The sequence below is a fragment of the Zonotrichia leucophrys genome, chromosome 2 (assembly GCF_028769735.1).
Source record: "Zonotrichia leucophrys gambelii isolate GWCS_2022_RI chromosome 2, RI_Zleu_2.0, whole genome shotgun sequence".
Lineage (NCBI taxonomy): Eukaryota > Metazoa > Chordata > Aves > Passeriformes > Passerellidae > Zonotrichia > Zonotrichia leucophrys.
Window position 1 is genome coordinate 99,497,349 of NC_088171.1, and position 21,731 is coordinate 99,519,079.

Sequence of the window (21,731 nt, forward strand, 5' to 3'; positions counted from 1 at the left end):
GAGCTCTGATGACCAACTATTTGCATTTATCTCATTTATCTCCTCCCTATGGTGGTACCCTGACTTTTGAGGAAACAAAGGTCAATCCTTCAATATAAAAGATCTAGAGCATAGTTATTTCCAAGTCCTTGACTCTGCAAGTCACTAAGGTATTTCAACACAGTACATCCACTACAGCTTTCACCCAACACAAGTTCAGACACCCCTTTAAACACACTAAGTTGTCCAGGCAATTATCCTCGCTGAAGTAAATGACAAGGCTTTCACTCACTTTGCAGGACTCTGGAGAGACAATTAGAATATCCTGATAAAAACAGGTTTTAGGCACTTTGATAAAGCTTCTGGAGCTGTGTGGTGTAGACTGCAGGGCATAGCCCAACAATATGGTGAGGTTCCCTTATGCCAAAATATGGTCTGTGTTCTGTCTTCTTCCTTTCTGCCAGTTTTCAGCTCTGCCTAACTCTCCTATGCTCCAGCAAAGGTCCCTAAACAAACTGAAGGAAAAGCATAAAAAGATAGTTTCCTGCCAGCCTGGTGAGCTGAACCAGCTCATCATGAGATACAAGTAGTGCCAGAGTTGTCTTGTAAGACAAACTCTAGGGCCAGGTGTGAATGAAAATAAAACGGTCTTTGGAGGACTCAGGGAACATCAACCACATCAAGACATACACATAGTCCAAAAATAGACCCCTCAGTGCTTTTTTTGGGTGGATATACAAACACATATTCCTACAGCAGTTTCCTTTTTTGTTTGTATCTCAAACAATATTCAAATATCTGCAGTTTATTCCATGTTCAAAAGCAGCAAAGTAATTTATAATGTATTTTATTAAAGTGAGAATTTCCCATTTTCCTGAATGACCTAGTCATTTGATCTGTAAAGCTAAAGCAGTGATTTTCCTTAATCTACAGAAAAGAACTAACAGATATTAGGAAAGGTTTTACATTATACTTTTCCTATGGGTACAATGTCTTCCTCAAAAAAAAAAGGCCAAAGTGAGAGAACATGAAAGACTTAAAAAACAGGATTTTTTCTTATATGTACTTACAATAAATGGAGCACTGGATTGATTTATTGCCTACCTGCCTCATACTAGTGCAGATACAAATGAAAGATAAGATTTGTGTTGGTAATCTTGATAACATTCTCTGTATGGACAGACATTCTGCTTCTTTACAAAACAAAACAAAATGAAACAACAAAAAACAAAACACATAAACAAAAAACAAAAGCAAAACAAAAATCAACAAAACCCCAAACAAACAAACAAAACTCCCACAAAACAAAACAAAAAACCCCAAACAACCACAAAACCCCTTAACCAACCAAAAAAAAAAAATCCACCCTGCACTTTTTTACAGAGAACTTTGTGCTTTGGTTTGTGAATGCACACTGATCTGTGATAACTGAGATTTTGTTGTGCAAGAATACAGCAGAGCTACTATTGCATAGGAATATACAAGTGATTCAGATATTATGCATATTAATCTGGATGTAGCCTCCCTCCCTCTGAAAGTTTCAGCACTGATGATATATTTTGTTAAAGGAGGAAGGAAGGACAAAAAGTTAACTCCTACCATGGTTTTCCTTGTCAATCATCTAAAAAGAATTAGTACAAGTTAGTTTCTTGTTTTCATACAAGAAACAGGAAAATCAGCTATCTTTCCTCTTCATAATTTGTAATGTAAAGTGTCCTAAGTAATGCCACTTTCTTAAAAAATCTCACCACTTTTTAATATATGATAATGAAAAGATTGAAGGGGTTACTCTATTTTGCTGAAAAATATTGAGCTCTCTAGTTCTGATGTTATATTCAGTTATTCATGAAAAAGTCTAGTTTATAATAAACTAGAATTATTTTTAGGTAGATTAGGAGGCATTATGAGGCTGAAATTTAGGAAAGCTGCTCCCACAGTATGTTTAGAATTATAGGCTTATATGGCTTTTCATGTGCATGTGCATGTGCTTTGTTTATGTACCTACCTACATATATTATAATATTAACAAACTCTGTGATAACTCTGACTTTTGTCACATCCTTCCTGATTTATCTGCATTAGCCACAATGTCTATCTTATACCACTAATCTGGCAAGTGTTTAAGTTAATTCTTGAAGACAGAGCAACTGTTCATAAATTTAAAATGTCACAGAGAATGCTGACTTATGGTAAATGCTTATTCCATTCATTAAATTTGGCTTTTTACCTCAGAAATGCAAAGCAGACAAATATTGGGTAGGGATAACTTACACAGGCAAGCATTTGCCTCCATATCCATACATCACATTTTGTATTATTTAACAGCAGTCTGGTCCTGCTGTTTTATTGCCCAATTGGCTAGGATGACATATAATCATAAGAATAGATAGAGGCTTACATTTGCATTTGTTCTCACATTACAGAGCTCAGAATCAAACTGGTAACCAGAAACTTATTATCTAGAATTGCAAGGCACACATTGCTACCATGGTAATGTTTTAAAAAATTAAGGGTTCTCAGTAGGTGTTCACTGCCTCCATATTTCAATTAGCACATGCTTACTACATGCCCACAATTCTTATAGATTGTATATTGGAATACATTATTTGGATGTGCATAATGCATATTTGAATGTCTACACATTCTCACAGCCAAAGTTTCTTACCCAGTATTTTGGGAACATGTTACAAAGGAAGAAAGAAATCTTGCAGCATAGGAGAGAGAAGGCAAGATTTGAGGGATGAGGGATGTACAAAAGTGATGGATCACTTTCCTGATACCAAGGCTACTGTACTCAGGGCTGCTCCTGAGGTATAAATGAGATTTTTCTAACTCTTGCTGTGTGCTGACATACTTAAAAGGCAAAGTTACAGGAAGGATTCCCTACAGCAGACAGTAAAGTTTGGGTTCCCAAGGCTCCTAGCATCCCTTTAATAGTCTTCTGTAATCTAAATGTCACAGCAGACTACTGAAAAAGACTACTACACAGTGGGGACTTAATTCCCCAGTTCCAAACATGCCAAATGTGGTGATATCAGTTAGCATTGCCACATAAAGAAATTACATCTCAACAGATGGATTGTCTGACCAAATATTGCTTTGATTTTCACAGTGGAAAAAAGAGCTACAGAACTTAGATCTGTTTTCTTTCATGATTTCATATATATTGTGTTCCCAAAACAAGTGCAAAAATTTTAAAATGACATTTTCATATAAATAAAAATGTATGTAGATATGCCTGTGTGTGCAAATATATTAGTATGTATTTATAACTATATAAATAAGAATTAGATCAACTGGTCATGTATGCAACATATATGTACATTTGACTAAATATAAAACATTTTTCAAGATGATGGAAATTCTTCCAGTTCCATCAGAGTCAACTTGAGCTATGAGTGTTAAGTACTTCTGAAGACTGAAATGTGGTTATTTAGGCAACTAAATGCTGCAAAGAGCTGTCATGTTTGAATACACAGGCCACAGTGTTTAGGGATTAATCAGCTTTCTGCTATCAAATATATCAACCTGACTTTCAGAAAAGAAGCTAACTCATTAGGTCTTTATTTAGCATATGAGACATAGCACAAAATCATTGGCCTTTCTTAATAGGCAGTTTATGAATAAAATAGAACAGAAAATCCATATTCTATCATACAAGATCGTCACAATGGCCACTCTTTTCTCTTTATAAAGCACACAAAACAAACCACAAACTCTTCATTATTCATTATTTTTTCTATAGAGTCACTTGTCTCTCCTTCTGTATTTTGTGCAAACACAAGTTAATACAGCAAGTTCAACCTCTTTCATTTATTATCCACATTTATGGAAAGATATCTCTGGAACATACATTCTTGAATTAGAAACATATGGCTTAGGCTAAACACTTCTGGCAGGGTCATGAAGAGATGTCTATTCAGCCATGACCAGACAATCAGGATCTTTGATCAAGTGGTTTTGCAGGACTGGGACGTATCGAGAACTACTCTGTTGGAGTAGACTTATTTCCCCAGTCACTGCAACAGATCTGGAGCTACTTCTTTGGAGCAGACTTTTTCCCCAGCATAGCCCCTTGTGTGACAGCACCCTTTGTCAGGTCCCACTGCGTTCAAAGTGCTGAGACGCCCTTCTGGCCTGACTGGCTTTTTGGTACTGAAGGAAGAGGTAGAGCCAGTTGGCCAACCTTAGGGTAATCATCACCAATTGTTGAAAAGCTGCTGTTGAATATTGGAGTTAATTTCTGCTGATCCAGGAGCTACTGAAGTTGTGAGATATCCTAGCAGAACTGTGCATTATAAAAGAATTATTTTTTCTTTCAGAAGCAAAATTTCCTAAAGTACTACTACTTAAATATGATGTCCACTTCTTGTACCACTGTCAGTTTAATGAAAACATTTTTCACAAAATTATTTGTTGTTTAAATGATATTTCAAAAACCACTAGGAATACAATAGGTATACTAAAACATGCTGTGATTTGATTGGAATTAAGGCATAACTCAAAATTCAGTGGAAAGTTTTAAAATCCCTAAGTAACAATAAAAAAATTAATACCTAAATGATAAAATCACTACAGAAACAAAGCACTGTGTCCCCACGTACATTTGTTGCTTAGTATTTTTAGAGTCAAGGTAAACTCCTTACAAGTAAAGGACACTGTAGTTAAAAGTAGTTTTGCTCTTTTACAAACTGTCTCCTCTTTACTGCTCTGTGATTTCAAGTTTACCTATGTCTATCTACTTTTTATAGACAGTTCCTGTAAGCCTTTAAAACTTGAACATTTATTTTTGTTTAGCAAATGAGACCTATGAAGAGCAAGAGGAGGATGTGCAAATCTGAAAGCAGATAATATAATCTTTAACATGCAAGGGCGTAGCTACCATTGTTAATTATAGACTTTTTTCAGTCTTGAAAATTAAAAAAGGAAAAAATGCTATATTTTTTCTTTTGTTTGCTTTCCCCTTTGTCTTTTTTGTTATTGTTTTCATTTTAGGTGCACTGTGTTTTTTCTAAATGCTGCCTTTAATCTTGATTTTGTTGGTCCTTTGGAGGAATAAACATTAACTGAATGTTCAGAAAAATGAGAAAAGGTGAATCCTTTGTCCACAGGAAAAAAAAACCAAACAAAAAAACATCGTGTAACTACAGTTGTTTCTTCTCTTCAAGCACCTGCAGGTGAAGGGCCTTCTCTCATGCAACCCTCCTGGCCTATAAGGGGAAAGGAATATATGTGACATAAAAGTCAGTTGCCTTTTCCATTAAGACTATAGAAAGTGGTAGTCCACCATCAGATCTGGCATTCTGTATTCCTGAGTGGCAATGTAGGTTTTCTGCATTCCTCAAACCAGACTTCAGTGCCCTCAATTCTGGAAAAAGAGAAAGCTGGGAAAAAAACATCCAGTAAAGTGAATTCTGACCATTCTCACTTTTTAGCCAACAGGCCTTGCTCTACCTCTGCTCATAAGAATTTTTCCACAGAATCAAAAAATATTTTTCTGCCCTCACCCTGACACTTACATGATGGCAGAAAATATTTCCCAGTTCCTGAAGAAACTTAGAGCGGCACCAGCCCTCCTGGAACACAATAAGCAGTTGCCAGCAGATTCTAGAATTTCCAGAGCAGTATGGTGCTTTTTCCATCTCTTTCCTCCTAGTCCACACTACAGTCATGTCATACTTCAGTTACAGCAAACATGAGTTCCAGAAAAATGAGATTATGATTATGTTCTTAATTAGAAAGATGGAAACAAACACATGATCTTAAAAGGACATGAAGAGAACAAGAGGACTTGGTTTGTACATATGTACTTGGTATGCATATGCATGTGCACAGAGGTAAACAAACAGATACAACATCAAACAACTTTTGTAACATCATCAGGCATATTTTGGCCAGTAATATAAAGAAATTCAGCTAAAAATATTAAGCACTGAATGTGACTTCTTGTCTTTACCACATACTCAGAAGACTTATATCTTTTTAATACTGTAATGTTCTGTTTGCTCTCTTCAATAGTCTTTCATTTCCCTTATAATTACAGCTGTAGCTTTCATAGACTCTTTGGAGACCATGATAAAGAATCAGGTTTAGGTTTACCAGGGAATGCCTCTTTAAAATATGTATAGAGATTACATATATGTTGCAAAATCCAGCATACAAAAATATCCACATTTATGTTAAAAATGTAATTTTCTTTAATAATACTTTCCCACTTTTTAGCAAGTCAGATAAAAAAATTTTTTACTTTACTGTCCTCTCAAACAACAAAATATAGTATATGAAACTTTGCTTGATAAACAAAGCACTGACTGCATACAGAGATCACGAAATTACGCTTTGAAAAAACTGGGGTTCTCAATTTTTAGGAATTAGGTTAAATAATAAGAAAATTCATCACAACTAGAATCCGTCACTCAAACATGCCTGTTTCTTTTTAATAAATAATTTTAAATTAACATTTATCACTATATATTTTGATGCATGCATGGGAGCTGGTTGCTGACTTTCCTTTGCAAGGAGATGGTCTCTCATCCTTTGCAAAAGGCCTCATGGTATACAGCAGGTATCTTAGAACTTGGATCCATTTCCAAATAAAACAGAGGGCTGCAATTAAACTAGCTGAGGTCTCCACAGTACATAATATTAGCTATTTTGTTTAGCAGATGTCTGGACTCCTCAGTTTTGCTAAAACAAAGACATGCAACAGTCAAAGTGATAAAGATTTGAGGACATGCTGCATACACTTCTCAGATTATCAAGGCAATGATTAGAGGTACTTTTCACAGCAGATACTGTGCAGTTCTACAGCCATTATTCAGAGGTCTTTTTCCTTTTATCATTAAATGTAAAATATTCTATTCTCATTTCATTCTGACTAGCTCAGTTCTTCGACTGTCTCTGTGTCTGCAACTGAGCCTGAAAGGGATTAGGGAAGAATTAGGGAAGATTGCTACCTTGCACATAGCTTAGCCATTTAAAAATGCATCATTCTTGAGTGGCTACTGGGAATATGCAATAACTTGTTACTGAAAGTCTGATATTTTTTCAAATGACCTCTTCATTGTACATATACTAACACACATAAATCCATGGACTCTTTTGGAATGAAGCCATGGGTGCTGAGAGAGATGGCAGCTGTTGTTAAGCCACTCTCCATTATCTTTGAAAAAACACAGAGAATAGGAGAAAGTGTTCAATGACTAGAGGAAGGCCAGTGTTACTCCCATCTTCAAAAAGGATCTCCTTCAAGAAGGAGGACTCAGGAAACTACAATCAGGTCAGCCGCACCTACATCTCTGGAAAGATAATGGAGTAGATAATTTTGGAGGTCATCACAAAGGAAATAAAAGAAAAGATCATCAGGAGTAGTCAACATGGATTCACCGAAAGTAAATCATGCTTGACCATTCATAGACTTCTGTGATGACATGCCAGGATGGGTTGAAAAGGGGAGAGCAGTGGATGTTGCCTACCTGCACTGTCTCCCATAACATCCTCATAGGTAAGTTCAGGACATTTGTTGAATGAATGGACGGTGGGGTGGATCAAGAACTGCCTGAATAGCAGAACTCAGAGGGTCATGATCAGTGGAACCCATTTGGAAGCATGTAGTCAGTGGTATTCCCCAGGGATCAATACTAGGTCCAGTCTTATTGACCTTGCTTATTAACGATGTAGGCAAAGGGATCTAATGCACACTAAGCAAGTTTGATGATGACACAAAACTGGGGGGAGTGGCTGATACATCTGAAGGCTCTGTTGCCATTAATTGGGACCTTAAAAGGCTGGAGAATTGAGCGGGGAGGAGCTTAATCAGGTTCAACAAGGGCAAGTGCAGGGTCCTGCACCTGGGGAGAGATAACTGCAAGTACCAGCACAGGCTGGGGCTCACTTTCTAGAGAGCAGCTTTGCAGAGAAGGACCTTGGAGTCCCTGTGGGTGACAAGCAGTCCATGAGCCAACAGTGGCCTTGTGGCCAGGAGGGTCAATAGGGTCCTGGGGTGCATAGAAAAGAGTATGGCCAGAAGGTCAAGGGAAGTGATCCTTCCTCTCTATTTAGTCCTAGTGAGCCTATATCTGGAGTGTTGTGCTCAATTTTGGTCTCCACAGTTCAAAGTAGACAAGGAGCTGGAGAGGGTTCAGTGGGGGACTACAAAGATAGTTAGGGATGTAGAGCATCTCTCTTATGGAGAGAGACTGTGGGAGCTGGACCTGTTTTGTCTAGAGAAGACTGAAAGGGGATCTCATCAATACATGCAAATATCACAAAGAAGAGCACCAAGAGAATGCTGCCGTATTTTTGTCAGTGATGTCAAGTGACAAGACATGTAGCAATGGCCATAAACTAAAACAGAGAAATTCCACCTTAGCATGAAAAGCTTCTTTACAGAAGAATGCAAGTGGCTGCCCAGGGAGGACATGGAGTGTCCCTCTCTGGAGATGTTGAAAACCCACCCGGACCTGCTCTTGGTGACCCTGCCTTAGCAGAGGGGTTGGACAAGGTGGTTTCCAGAGGTCCCTTCCAACCCCAGTGATTCTCTGATTCTGTGATTCATTCAGACCTACATTAGAAATCAGTAGACCTTCTTAAAGCTTTCTATCTTTGTTTAAACTTTTTAGACTGTAATTATTAGGAGAAGATGTGCTGCATTTCCTCAGATAAATTTTACCTTTCCTACTGTTTATATACACAATTTTATTCACCCCTTTTTATACCAGTAAGGTTCAATGCCACATGAAACATCAGCATAACAAAGCTGTAATATCTGCCATAAGCCAAGCTTATTTAACAACTGGGAAATGTACAAGTCATCAGGGTAATTAAGGTTGAATGGAAAAAAAACAAAGTCACTTAATCTGCACGTATTTTATGTCCCTGCTCATCAAAGGCAATTGAAGAAGTACAATTAGAAACCAGTGTACAATACATACACTTCTTAAGCTGAAAATCAGAGGGGAATTTCTACAAGTTTGAAGGACAATGGATTTGCAAACATTTTCAAATCTGGTGAATCACATTTCCAGCACCCGACTTCAAAGACTATACACAACCAATCATCTCCTAAAGGTTGTTCTCTACTGGTAAGACTAGCGGTGTCAACAGTTTATATAAAATTGAGAGTAATTAGAGGTAACTTCCCTCCCTCTTTCCCATACTTTTGGAATGAAGTATCTCATTCTGGAGGGCAAATTTCATCTAGGAGTATTCGTGGATCACATTTGCCCTTATATTAAATAGAAAAGTCTTGCATGAAAGCTAAACTAAACCGTATCATCTTCTGTATCTGGTGCTGATAAAAGATGTAAAATCCAGTTCAGGGAACAGTGTTGATCACATTTATCACACTGTCTTCAGGTTTCCCTTATGCTTTTTCAGGAATAGACCTTCTGGTTTTTCCTGATACATGTGTGAAACTTTCCTCTGTATAACAAGGAAGGCAAGCACAGAACTTTTTTCCTTATCTCTCAGTCTTATAAAAAAAATAGTTTGTTTTTTTTTTTTTGTTTAGCAGCAACACTAACAACGGATAATTCTGGAGCAGATGCAGGTCTCTGTAAATCTAAGGATTTGTATAGTTTTTACTTGTAAATTTAATTCATATCGTAAGTTGGAGGCATATTAGCCTACTTGAACATTTCAATGGAAGGTTAATAAGATCTTTAAACAAATTCATTTCTTATATGTATTTGAATCAAATATTTCAAGAACTGTATTTTTAACGGAACCAGAACAATTTTCAGTCTTCACTTCTTCTTCAGGGTAATATAGGCAAAATGCCCTACAACTATTTACAAATTCGGACTTATCCCAGATTTGCTGAATTCATAGGTTTGGCTCACTTCTAGTTACTGTAGATTATACTAAGATGCAGTAATTCAAAAAGAGTGTAAAAATATTCTGTATTTCCCATTATACTGAAAGGTTGAGTTTCATCACATAAAAATATTGCTTGCCTGCTTCTCATAAAACAGCTGAGGTTTTTATAATAAAGAGGTAATAGGTTCATCTAAGCAGGTATCATTTCTTTCTGTAGATTGCTCTGAGATGGTAAGGCAGACCTAATGCACAACATTCAAAAGGGCAAATAGGAATATTGGTTACAACTTATGTTTCTTTCCTGCACTAACTTGAAGAAATGAAGTGCCATTATTACCCCAGAAAAGACCATGTTATTTCACCTTCACACCTTTTTGTGTGACCTTCTGAGATAGCTTGTTTCAAGTTGCCCACCAGTCTGACCTAACCCAGCATACAAAAGTCCCAGGCTGGTGGGAACATAGACCCAATTTTTATTTTCCAGTGACATTCAAATGCTTCTAAAATCCCCTTCTAAGTGACAAGATGGAATAAAGTTGCAGTGCTTTTCACACGGTACGTTGCTACTACCTCAGATGAGGCAAAATGCTCATTGATTTATATTTTTTAAAGAAATGTGTAGTATATGTCAAAAATTTATTCCCTGGATAGAAAGAATCCCTTACATGGCATTACAGAATTTCTCACTACAGAGGTTTCATATCTGCCTCTGAAACATCTGTTGTTGGCCACTATAGGATACCAGTATAGATTGATGATTAGTCTAATCCCACGTGACATTTTCTCTCTTAGAATTATGCTGATGCATTTGCCTAAATGTAACTTTTTACCATTAGAGGAAATGTAGAGCATATTGGCTGCGGAACCCCAGGGCGAACATGTTTCATGCACTTTGGATTGGAAGAGGACATTCCAGTTCAAATGACCTACCTCTTTCTTTAGGATTTTCTTTCTGGTAAATTCAGGAATTACTGAACTCCTTGGCATTCAGAGGTCTTTCGTGTGAATTTGTCCTTTCCAGTTCAATGCTTCACAAAATGACTGTCTTTCACAGTTCTACCCTCCATCTTTGGAAAGCTGGCCTTAGCAGCAGTTCATCTCCCTCAGACACTTCAGGGACATCAATCAGAAAGAAGGTCACGCCCAGACTCTCTCCTGAAAGCGTGGATGCACTGAGGTGCACATTAAAGTAAAGTTGGAAGTTCTTTTAAATTACAGTGCATTTGTCTGGGCACCTAAGGAAAGTATTGCCAACATTAGGCAGTTAACTTGACTTTTGGAGTTACAGCACAGTTAGAAATCTTCAGAAACAATTTAGATTTGATGCCCCTAGAGGAGCCCCTTCCTTCCCACTACCCAGTCAGAGAGACTGACAATTCTCAACTAAGTTACTTCCAAGTTGCTCTAAGGTCATTCTATTTGAACAGTCTCCTGACTGTTCAAATGATCACTCGAGATTAAAAAAGGAGAGCAAACTGAAACATTAGGAATGCTTGACCCCTGAATAAAGTAAAACCAGATGGCTTTTGCACCACTTAACTTCAAGATGTGGTTTCTTTTCCACTATAAGGTTGGGCTTTTTTTCCCTTGACTTACTATGAATACTTCTTCCTAGTCCCCTTTAGTTTGCAATATTAATTCATACTGGTTTGCATACATTTCAAATATTCTAATTTTGGTTTGATATCCTTGATAATTGTTCTATCCTAGTGTATGTATATATATAGTTATAAAAAGTACAATATCAACGGCTGGAAATAAACAATTAGACACCCATACTCTTAAACAATCTCTGATTTAGCAAGTGCTCCTTTTGCTAGAGTTTCTTGTTCAGGAGGTTCATTGTTCCCTTTTTTTCCATAAGCAATCAGAAAGGCATGCTTAAAAGATGTTGTGACTACGGCTTAGCAGCAGTGTTTTAATGCCAGCTTCAACTCTCATTTGTATAATTTCCTGATATCCAGTGAAAGAGAGAAAATTATATTATGATTCTTGATTTCTGATCCTGAATGATCTCCTCCAAGTGTGATATTCAGTTTAATGTGCAGCATTAAACCCACAATGAAAGCATAGCACATAATGAGAATGTTCTGTGCATTGTTATTCCACAAATGATTACTTCTTTGATCACAGTATAGCAATGCCAACCTGTTTAAACCTGTTGTCAATATGAATAAACAAGCTCAAAGTGCTTGTCTCAGAGTGACAGCACAAAGCAGCCTGCAATCAAGCCAGTATACACAGAAGAGAAAGCAGTGAATAGTAAAAGGTTAACTTCTAACCTTTGGTAATATGATAGAGTGTTGTTTTGGTAAAATCATGCAATTGAATTCAAATCCGGCTTTTCATTGCACAAAAAGCATATTTAATGTAGATTTGATGCATCCCTAAACTGTAAGATATACTGGCTGTTAGGAGACAATTTTCTTCAGATGTATGTTTTTAATCCAATTTAAAGCTAACTCCAGAAATGCTGGATTTTAAAAGTCAAGAAAGAGGAGGGATCAGCTAATTTTTCATCAGTTCTAAGGTTTTGAAGTGACTGTACAAAAGTCAGTGCATGTTTTTCCAGTCCAGTAAATGTATGTACTGCATCTTAGAATATTGAAAGCATCATCCTCATGATTTTTTTTATAATAAATTAAGATCTTGATATATCCTAAAAGAGAAATAAAAGGCACCAGGGCCAGCAGCAGCACATTTTTTGGATGACCTAAGATGATATATCAAGATGGTTTCTCACATCCTCTGATTGGAACTATATTGTTCAGGCAGGCTGTTCTAACTGTGCAAAACCACGTCTAATACATCTTGGAAATAAATGGCTACCAGAATGCTGGAATTAATCCTTGCTCCAGTGGTCTGAATACATGGATGGATGAGCACACAGGAAAGAGTTCTTTCTGAGGAGTTCACTCTGCACCTGGAAGTCCCTGCCTCTCTGCTGACAACTGTCAACTGGCCTTGTGTTTAATCCTAATCATAATTTACAGCTAAGGATTTACTCCTAATAGGGAGTCATTGGGATACTTTATGGTGCCATTATGAGACATTTTGAACTAATCCAACTGACTAATCCAGTCTCATTGCAGTTGATTTCAAGCCCATAACTTGCTAGTTCCTGATAAGGGCACAAAGCCACTGACTTCAATCATTCTGGCTCAGTCACAGGATTGTTTGTCCCTAATCTACTGCAGGTGACTCTGTCTTTCTTTTTGGCATCCACATCCCCTAATTTTCCTCTTTGCTGGAATTCTTCCTTCTAAATTTATGGGCTAAGGTTACTCATGCTTTCCTGACCTTAAATACCAAATGATTATACTTTGTAAAAACCTGTTAAGCTCTCAAATAAACAAGTCAAATACCTGCACAATGCTATAACTTCTCAGCTTTCTCATTTAAAACTGCCCTGTTAATTTCTGTGCCTTGCTATATTCTCTGAAAAATCTCCAATCTTACAGAAACATTTGCATAGACCTTTGACTAAACGATTTACATGGAAATCATGCTTTTTATTAGCCATTCTGTATTTGATTATTTGAGTTTTAAAAAGCATAATATAGGCTTAGTGAAGGATGAGCAATTGCCTACAACATCTAAGCAAGAAAACAGTGATTTCATAGTCCCTCCTGATTTAAATTTCTAGGAAATAAGAATAAAAATCATAATGATGCACTCATAAGCCAGCAGACCATAAGCAGACCATAAAGAGCCAATGAACTGTTTCTCACAGTAGGTGGATAGTTACACATGTAGTCTGTTTTTACATTTCCTGAAGCCACTGGAAGGATCACATGGGCCTACTAACATATAGCAAATTTATGTATTTATGTATTTCAATGAATTCTCTCTCATCAGAGATTTAACCACAGCCTTTAAATGTTTACTCCAAGAGTTCATTACATCACAGTAAAATTTTGCCTTTATTCTATTTCTTTATTTCCAAACATCTGATATTTTCATGTTTTGTCTGCTGTATCAGAGTCTTCTGCTTATCTCATATCTGTTCTTCATATACTCTGTGACTATCAGTTTCAATTCTTCTCTGTGATATCCTAGATGTCCAGGGCACCATTTTGTACTGCTACGTCTTTTCCAAATTGTTTATAACTCTGCTCTGAAACCCCTTCAGATTTTAAGTCAGTTTCTGAACTGTACATCTGAGAAGTGTTGTCAGTAATGCTAAATAATAAAGCTATACTGATCCACCAAGAATCTCACTTTTGAACTCACCAGGGATAATTTTGGGTAATATCTGGCTACTGTAAACTAAGGCTAATTGGAGATAACTGCTTTTGCTTTATCATCTTCTATAAATACAGTCCTACTTAAACTATTTGATTAGTTTACACAGAATCAATATGAGAATTATACAGCTAATGGAGTCTTCACATTTGCATATTTTTAAAATTAAAACACTGAATTATTTTTCTCCTTTTTTTTTCTTGCTTTTCAATAATCTGGAATTTCCTAATTGTTTTAAGTTGTATTAGAAATCAACACTGAAATACTAGGAAGCTTCTTACTTTTTCCATTTTTCATCTTTGGGACAGGAGGTTGCTCAGATCTGTTGTTTTAAATCTAGCCTGCTATAGGAGCTGCAGCTTCTGATTTACTGTTAGTGTGAAAAGTATTTCATCAGCAGCCTTGGAAATGACTGTGTTTATTTCATTTTTTCAAATAAAGAGCAGAAATATTTATTCAATAGAAAAGGGAAATATGTATTATTTATGATATATCATTTCAATCTAGTAAGGGAAAAGTTATTAGGATTTCTTTTCTTTCTCATTGTAGTTAAAAAAACTCTCTTATACGGTAGGTTCTACAGTTTTTCTTTTGTCTTTTTCACTTCTTTATCAGCTTTTCGCCATTCTTAGTTTTCAATTTATATTCATGGTTACTGGTCACACTATTTTGCTTTTTGTTACAGAGACTCATAAGATAATTTGGGTTGGAAGGGACCATAAACATCATCTAGTAAACCTCACCCCTGCCATGGACTGGGATATGTTCTACTGGACAAAGATTGGTCAAAGCTCCATCTGACCTGACCTTGAACACTTCCAGGGGGGAGGCACTCACAACCTCTGGGTTTCATGTCCCACCCCCTTCACAGTAAAGAATTTTTCCCTAATATCTAATCTAAACCTACTCTCCTTCAGATTGAAGCCATTGGCTCTCGTTCTGTCACTACACACCCTTGCAAAAAGTCTCTCTACAAGTCCCTTGCACGTCCATTTAGGGATTACAAAAAAAGTTATATAATTAATCTTTGCACATACTCCCACACCCCTCGAAAGGGATCTTTCAAGTCTTGCTGGAACACCTTAGAAGAACCAAAACTTTTACTCTTTTGGGGAGACAGGAGGCAAAAAGGAGGAAAGAAACCAGAGATCTCCTTACCTCCTTATGGATCACTTATCTATCCTTCTCAAGCGACATCTGCACACAAACCTGTGCAAAAAGGGGAAAAGTTGCTTTGCATTTTATTTTTATATGTTAAATTACACCATTTGGGACCCCAAATCTACTGTTGAAGTAGTTTCACAGAAACAAGCAATTTCATTGAATTGCGCAGGAGATCCAATCATGTGGTGGTAGAATTGGCCTCTCTGGAAAAATTCAATTTAATCCAGCTGGAACAAAAAGGTTTTACAAGGCACTCCCAAAGTTTTAGAGAGGACTTCATAGTCTCTTATCTAGAGTTTTATAGACCTGTGTATGGAGTAGTGCAAGCAGAAGTTCATTCTTCACGAGTTCATTCATCCAACACACATCTGTAATCATCAGAAATTCCAGGCCAAGCGTTCAAAAGGAGTTTGAGATGTTTTTATATTTTCTCTGCCAGCTGCTACTTGTTTCATGGTACTCAAGCTCCACTAAATTTTTCCAAAAAAGAGGTTTTTTTCCCATTCTTTCTTAAATAAGACAGACATTGGAAAACACTGGAAATACAGAGCCCCCACACAAAACACATGCAACACCGTCCAGGAGAAGAAAAATAACTCACATATGTTTGCCAGCCTAGGTCAAAAGGCCAAAACAAGTTTTAATGATTTCAGAGCTCAGTATATTTTATACACTTCCTATACATTTAACACATGCACCTTGCTACTATTTAGTAATTTATAATTTTTTAACCACAGGATAATAAGCCTTGCTATTTATGATATATAACAGGCAAATAATATAACCACACTAACAAAAATACTATTTTTGGTAAGGTTTTTGTTTTGTTGGTGTTTTTTGTTTTGTTTTGGTTTGGTTTTTAATATTTACATAAAGCATCCAAGCTTCAGTGTGTGATTTATAATATATAGAAGAGCTCTTTCATTCAGGAAAGAGCTCTTTCACTCTTTGCCTCTTTCTTCTATTCAAACTTTGACAATCTGCCTTATTGCCCACCCACTTCTCTCTCTCCTACACTGCCAAACACTCCAAGCTTCCCTACCCCAGGATATCTGTGCCAACACTAACCTCTCTTCTTCATGTAGGGACCCATTCTAGTCTCACACCAGTGCGATGTGGATCTACCCCAGAGAGGTAACAGCTGGTAGTTTTTTCCAGCAGTTTCTGAAAGTACAAAACCTTCAGAGCACAATGTGTTTCTGTATTACATGGGATATTTTGAACATATTGAATATAGAAATTGTTTCTCTTTGTATGGGGAAAACTACAGTTTCATTTAGTTGACAATACATTTGTTTTCCCAGTTTTGTCTCAGAAAATACCATCGAACAGGTGTGATGCCAGTGCTTGTATAGTATAACATATTACTCTGATAGAAGGTAATTCTTATCAAAAAGTGAACCAGATTTATGACTGATTTTAGAAGAGTAACATAAGAATCCTGCATGGATGATAACCCCATTTCCAGTTGTTTACCATATGCTGTCACATCTGGAATGATGGCCTTTTTCCTGTCAATGTGTTCTGTACACATTTTGTAAAACACTGGGACTGTTACCCCCTACAAGAAAGGTCTCAACTGTAAGCAGGAGGCTTCAGCAATTTTTCATCTTTTTATATGCTGCCTTTTGTTTCTCCACTTATTTTTTCAGCGCTGATATCCCCAAAGTGATCAGGGCAAAGTTTGCTCCACTCCCTTGTCTGACCTGGAGGCACAGAATTCCAGAATTACAGCTCTCATCTGCCATTCTTTGACATAATTCTTTATGGTTTTCACCTCAACGCCCATGTAAGACTGATATTGACTGTAACTGAGACATGTCAGGGCTCTGCTGCATTCTGCACACCACAGAGAGCCATGCTGGTGAATGAAAGTTTGGCATATTTTGTGCCTTCTTTCTCAATGCATCAGATTTGGGAAAATCTAGTTAAATCTATCTATCACTCACATTTCTACTGATAAATAATTTAGAACAGAACTCTTCTCAGATCTGAGACATTGTACTAATTAAAGCTTTCAGCTTACATATGGATTTGTGCAAAGGGCTTAATTGTTCATGCATAATAAAGCATAAGAGGCTGTGGTTGCTGATATGTATACAAGCATTTATTGATTAGTTTCTGTATCAGAAATTTCTTTGTCCAGATGAGATTTCCGATTATACACAACACGTTTTAATTATTTAAATGACTTCTTTAGCAATGCTGACAGTGTTCAGAAAGCTCTGTGGTGTAAGAATTTAACCATCTGCTGCTCCAGTAACACAGTTTGATGATAATGTGTAATGCTGACATAACAGACAGGTACTTAAGGAACTAATGATCCTGTTCTCATGTAGGACACTGTAGTTTGTAGCCATCACTGACTACCATCCTACCTTGATTAATTTTTTCAAACATTCAGCTGTTCAAGAAACACTGAACAGAGACTGAAAACTGATGCAGAAATAGCTGCACTTTAAAACATGTCAATTCTCTTCACCTCTTACCCATACCATTTTTCCTAAATGTACAGTCATTCTGTTGGATAGTCTAACCACATCCATCATTCTAGTAGCTTCCATTAAAGACAAAAATAACTCCAAATTCCTGGTTTTCTTCCTCAGTCTACACTATCAGTAAAATTGGCTTGGCATTTCCGACTATCACCTTCTAGAACACTTTTGAAATAATTTTAAAGGTATACTGAAAAAAAAAAGAATTTTTTGTAAGTCACTACTGAGAAGATGTTTGTTTACAAAAGTCTTTCTAGTGGATAATACAGCATGAGTCAATTATATAAAAATATGTGCAAATTTTCATCTCTTCATTTAGAAGAAATTTTGACATAACACCGAAAACTGCTGTAAAATTCGTGAGATTTAAAAGACCACAAAATACAAGAATTATTCAAGGAGCAAAGGTGTCATGTATTTCACTGCCCCCTTTTCACTCTGACCCTTTTTTTACATAAAGAAAATTTTATCCCTTATATGATTAGCAATATTTGGAAATGGGGGAATTTTTGAATTCAGAAAAAATTTAGTTATCAAGAAATAACACAGCTAAGATTATAATTCAGGTGACAGTGTTTTCACAGATTATTTTGAACAGGTTTTTTTACCATTATTATATTCAGCTACTATTTATTTTGTATACATTTTTTTTGAAGAGATAGTTCTAAAGAGAACATGAAAATTTAAATATTTTACAATATATAGAAGTACAAATTACCTTTTCATTACAGGCTGTGATAATAACTGCATTTTTTCACATCAAACCTGCAAAATATGTAAAAATATTGTCATGGACTAGGATGGCTTTCGTGGAAAGAGTGCAGAATTTAAGAATGTGCACCATAGAACCCAGATTTACTAAAGGATTCTAAACAGGACAAAAAATTTACTTGTATTAGTATTCCTATGGTATTCAGGGGGTTAGTCATGTTTAAAGCCACTGTTTCAGTGCTTGGAGCTGAATTAAGCTCCAGAAAGAGTAAAATGATACTTTAAGTTCAGCCTTGAACATAGAGAGGAACATAATATCACTTATCCAAGTGCTTTGGGAAGAAAAAAAAAGTAAAAGAAAAAAAACTGAGAAGGGAGCCATCTGCTAAGTACTTCAAAAAGTTAGTCTAACTGAGAAGTTAGGCTGTCCCTGCCCCAAAAAGCATGTAATATAAATAAGCAAGACAGAAAACTATTGAAAAAGAATTACTCACACAAGCTGAAAGAACAGACATAGTTGGCAAGCACTGTGTCAGTACCATATTTTGTTTAAAGAACTTTCATTTTCTTTTTGTTTTATGATGGATGATGTTTATCAGAGTAGCAGAGGGAGAAGGACAAAGGTAAGAGAAAATAAGGGGTACAGACCAACAAGAAAAATGAAGAAAGGCAGTAAGAAAGAAGGGACAGGATCTGGCTGATGTTACAAAGCAAAGCTTGTAATCAGCACAGGAAAGTGTGCGTACAGCAATAGAAATGTGGAAATATGTTAGCTGTTCCTAATTCTTCTCTTTCCAGTTCATCTGCTTGACAGGTTGTTTTGGGTTTTTTTCTCTTCTTTCCCCCAAGATTGCAAGAGTAAGGAAAGAAAAGAGAAATGCATAAAAGCACATATCTAGAAATATGCAGCTCTGCAACTAGGAGTTCTTGATTTTTTCACTTCCTGGGTGTGTTCAGGATACAAATGTCCAGCATGTACAACTGAGAAGGGAAAGGGAAAGGGAAAGGGAAAGGGAAAGGGAAAGGGAAAGGGAAAGGGAAAGGGAAAGGGAAAGGGAAAGGGAAAGGGAAAGGGAAAGGGAAAGGGAAAGGGAAAGGGAAAGGGAAAGGAGTTACTGTATTGGAATTTTCTAATTTAAACCCAAGTACATCAACTTTTATTTTAAGAGCACTTATCATGGGGGCAAATATTCTCCAGTGAAATACTGCAAAGTAAAACAGTGCCAAAGTATTTTGGTTTTTATTGTCTTACTTCCACTCTTTCTAAAGCAGACAGTGTTAAATACCACACATGAAGGGGAGAGTCTGAAAAGAGCATATACCTACTTATAGCTCCATGCTTGTGTGAAGTAAACAAAAGGAATTTATTCAAATATAATTGGATCCAAATATTATGTAAACTTAGATTCTGGATTCATTCTCTATTCTTCAGGGCCGGATATAGGTTTTCTGAGAAAAATGTATTTGCACAGAGTTTTTTCACTTGAGTGCTGACTCTTTGACTCCTTGCTTGATAACTGATGGGACTCAGCCCCAGATAGAAGTGTGGAATGCTCTTGGTATAATATTGCTCATTTGCAAGAGTTGTAGATGAAGTTTGGTTTTCTCAATTGCAGTTGAAATCTAGCAGTTTCCTATAAAGCTCTACAATAAATTCAATAGCTGAGAAACTGTTTCTCTCTCCCTTAAAAATCACTTTCATAACTCTGCCTTCTGCCATTTCCACACTAATTCACATGCTCCAATAAAATATGCTTTTAAAGATTTGATTTTATCTGAATTACGCCTGCACAGGCCCAGCCATTTGTTTTAATGTCTCCAGTGGCAATCATTTACCACCTACTGATATTATATTAGATAAGGGTACTTAGGCAGTTCTGCCTTCAGTCCCAAAAGGGTGAGTGAGTGGGATGCATTCTCACATTAACAAGGTCTGTGATCCCTTCAGGACCAATGATTCCTTTCTGTAGCACTGTGATATTCTGTTGTGATAGACACTACAGTGTAAAAGAATGCCCAAAACCTGATAGATCATCACCATTTAAAAGCTAGCAGACGAACACAACCATTCTTCCCTCTAGTAATCTGTAATCACACTTCTTCCATATCCTTTACTCTAAATCAGCTTCTATTCATCAGACTTTTATCATGTTCTCTTAGATGAACTGTTCAAACTCTCTGTATCTTTTTTTTAAATCTTTTCTTTCATCTTGCTCTATAAAAGGAGAAAAACAACAAAATGTGCTGTTGCTCTGAAAATAAGCACAGGTGGATCTGAAGAGACTGTTTGCTTCTCACCTGCCAACACAGAATTCCTAATTGGATGCCTTGCTGCGACAAAAGACCATTTGGGAACAAACAATAACATTGCACTTCAGTTTTCCAACGAAGGTAAATTTTGTAATGATGCCCTAGAAATAGGGTGCTCTCCGAGTTTCTATTTATATTCTCACTTGAAGAGAAAAATGTTTCCAATTTTGTGGTGCTTAGGGACGTGGCTGAGTGCTGGACTTGATAGTGTTTGGTTAATGGTTGGATTTGAGGATCTTAAGGGTCTTTTCCAAGCTAAATGGTTCTATGATTCTATGAGTTAAGAAGAAAAGTTAAAACCATAAAAACAGCACTGCACTGAAATATTTTCCTATATATCCTTGGATCTTTTCCCAGTTCAATGACAACAAAAGATAAAAAATAATGCAGCTGAGAAATGTGCTTACTGCTAAATACTGTTTTTTTTCATGAATATTGGGATAAAGCAGAAATTAAAAGTGCTGCAGAGAATACAGTATATCAGTAAAATATAAAACAAGGTATTACAAGAATTACAATATACCTGAAAGAGATAAGGTATTTTGAATTTTTAAACAAATACATTTTGCAAAGTACTTAAGGCAGCTAACAGACACTGTGGGCAAGTACTAACAGGAAGTAAATGGGGCAATGGCATAGATTGCCCCTTCCTACCTCTTTTTCAAGTGTTTCAACATAAACTCATTCTAGTTAAAATAGAAGTATGCATCTGTGATCTGCTTTACAAGCACAACACTAAATTAAGAATTATTTTAGAAATAGAAAGTACAAGTAATGTCCAAATGTGTTTTCCCAGAGATTGTCAAAGTCGTATTCACTTCATTCTTGTGTTTTGATGCCTTATTTCCAGGCACTCTTTTTTTCTCTTCCAAGTCATTTGGTCTAAATTTGCTTCATTTTTTGAAAGATGTCCTAAGTGGCAATGTTTTCCTAAATTAGGAGCTATCTCTTCAAAACTCAGTCTAAGGCTTTCTTCTGGACGCATTGCTAGAAACACAGGAGGTGTGA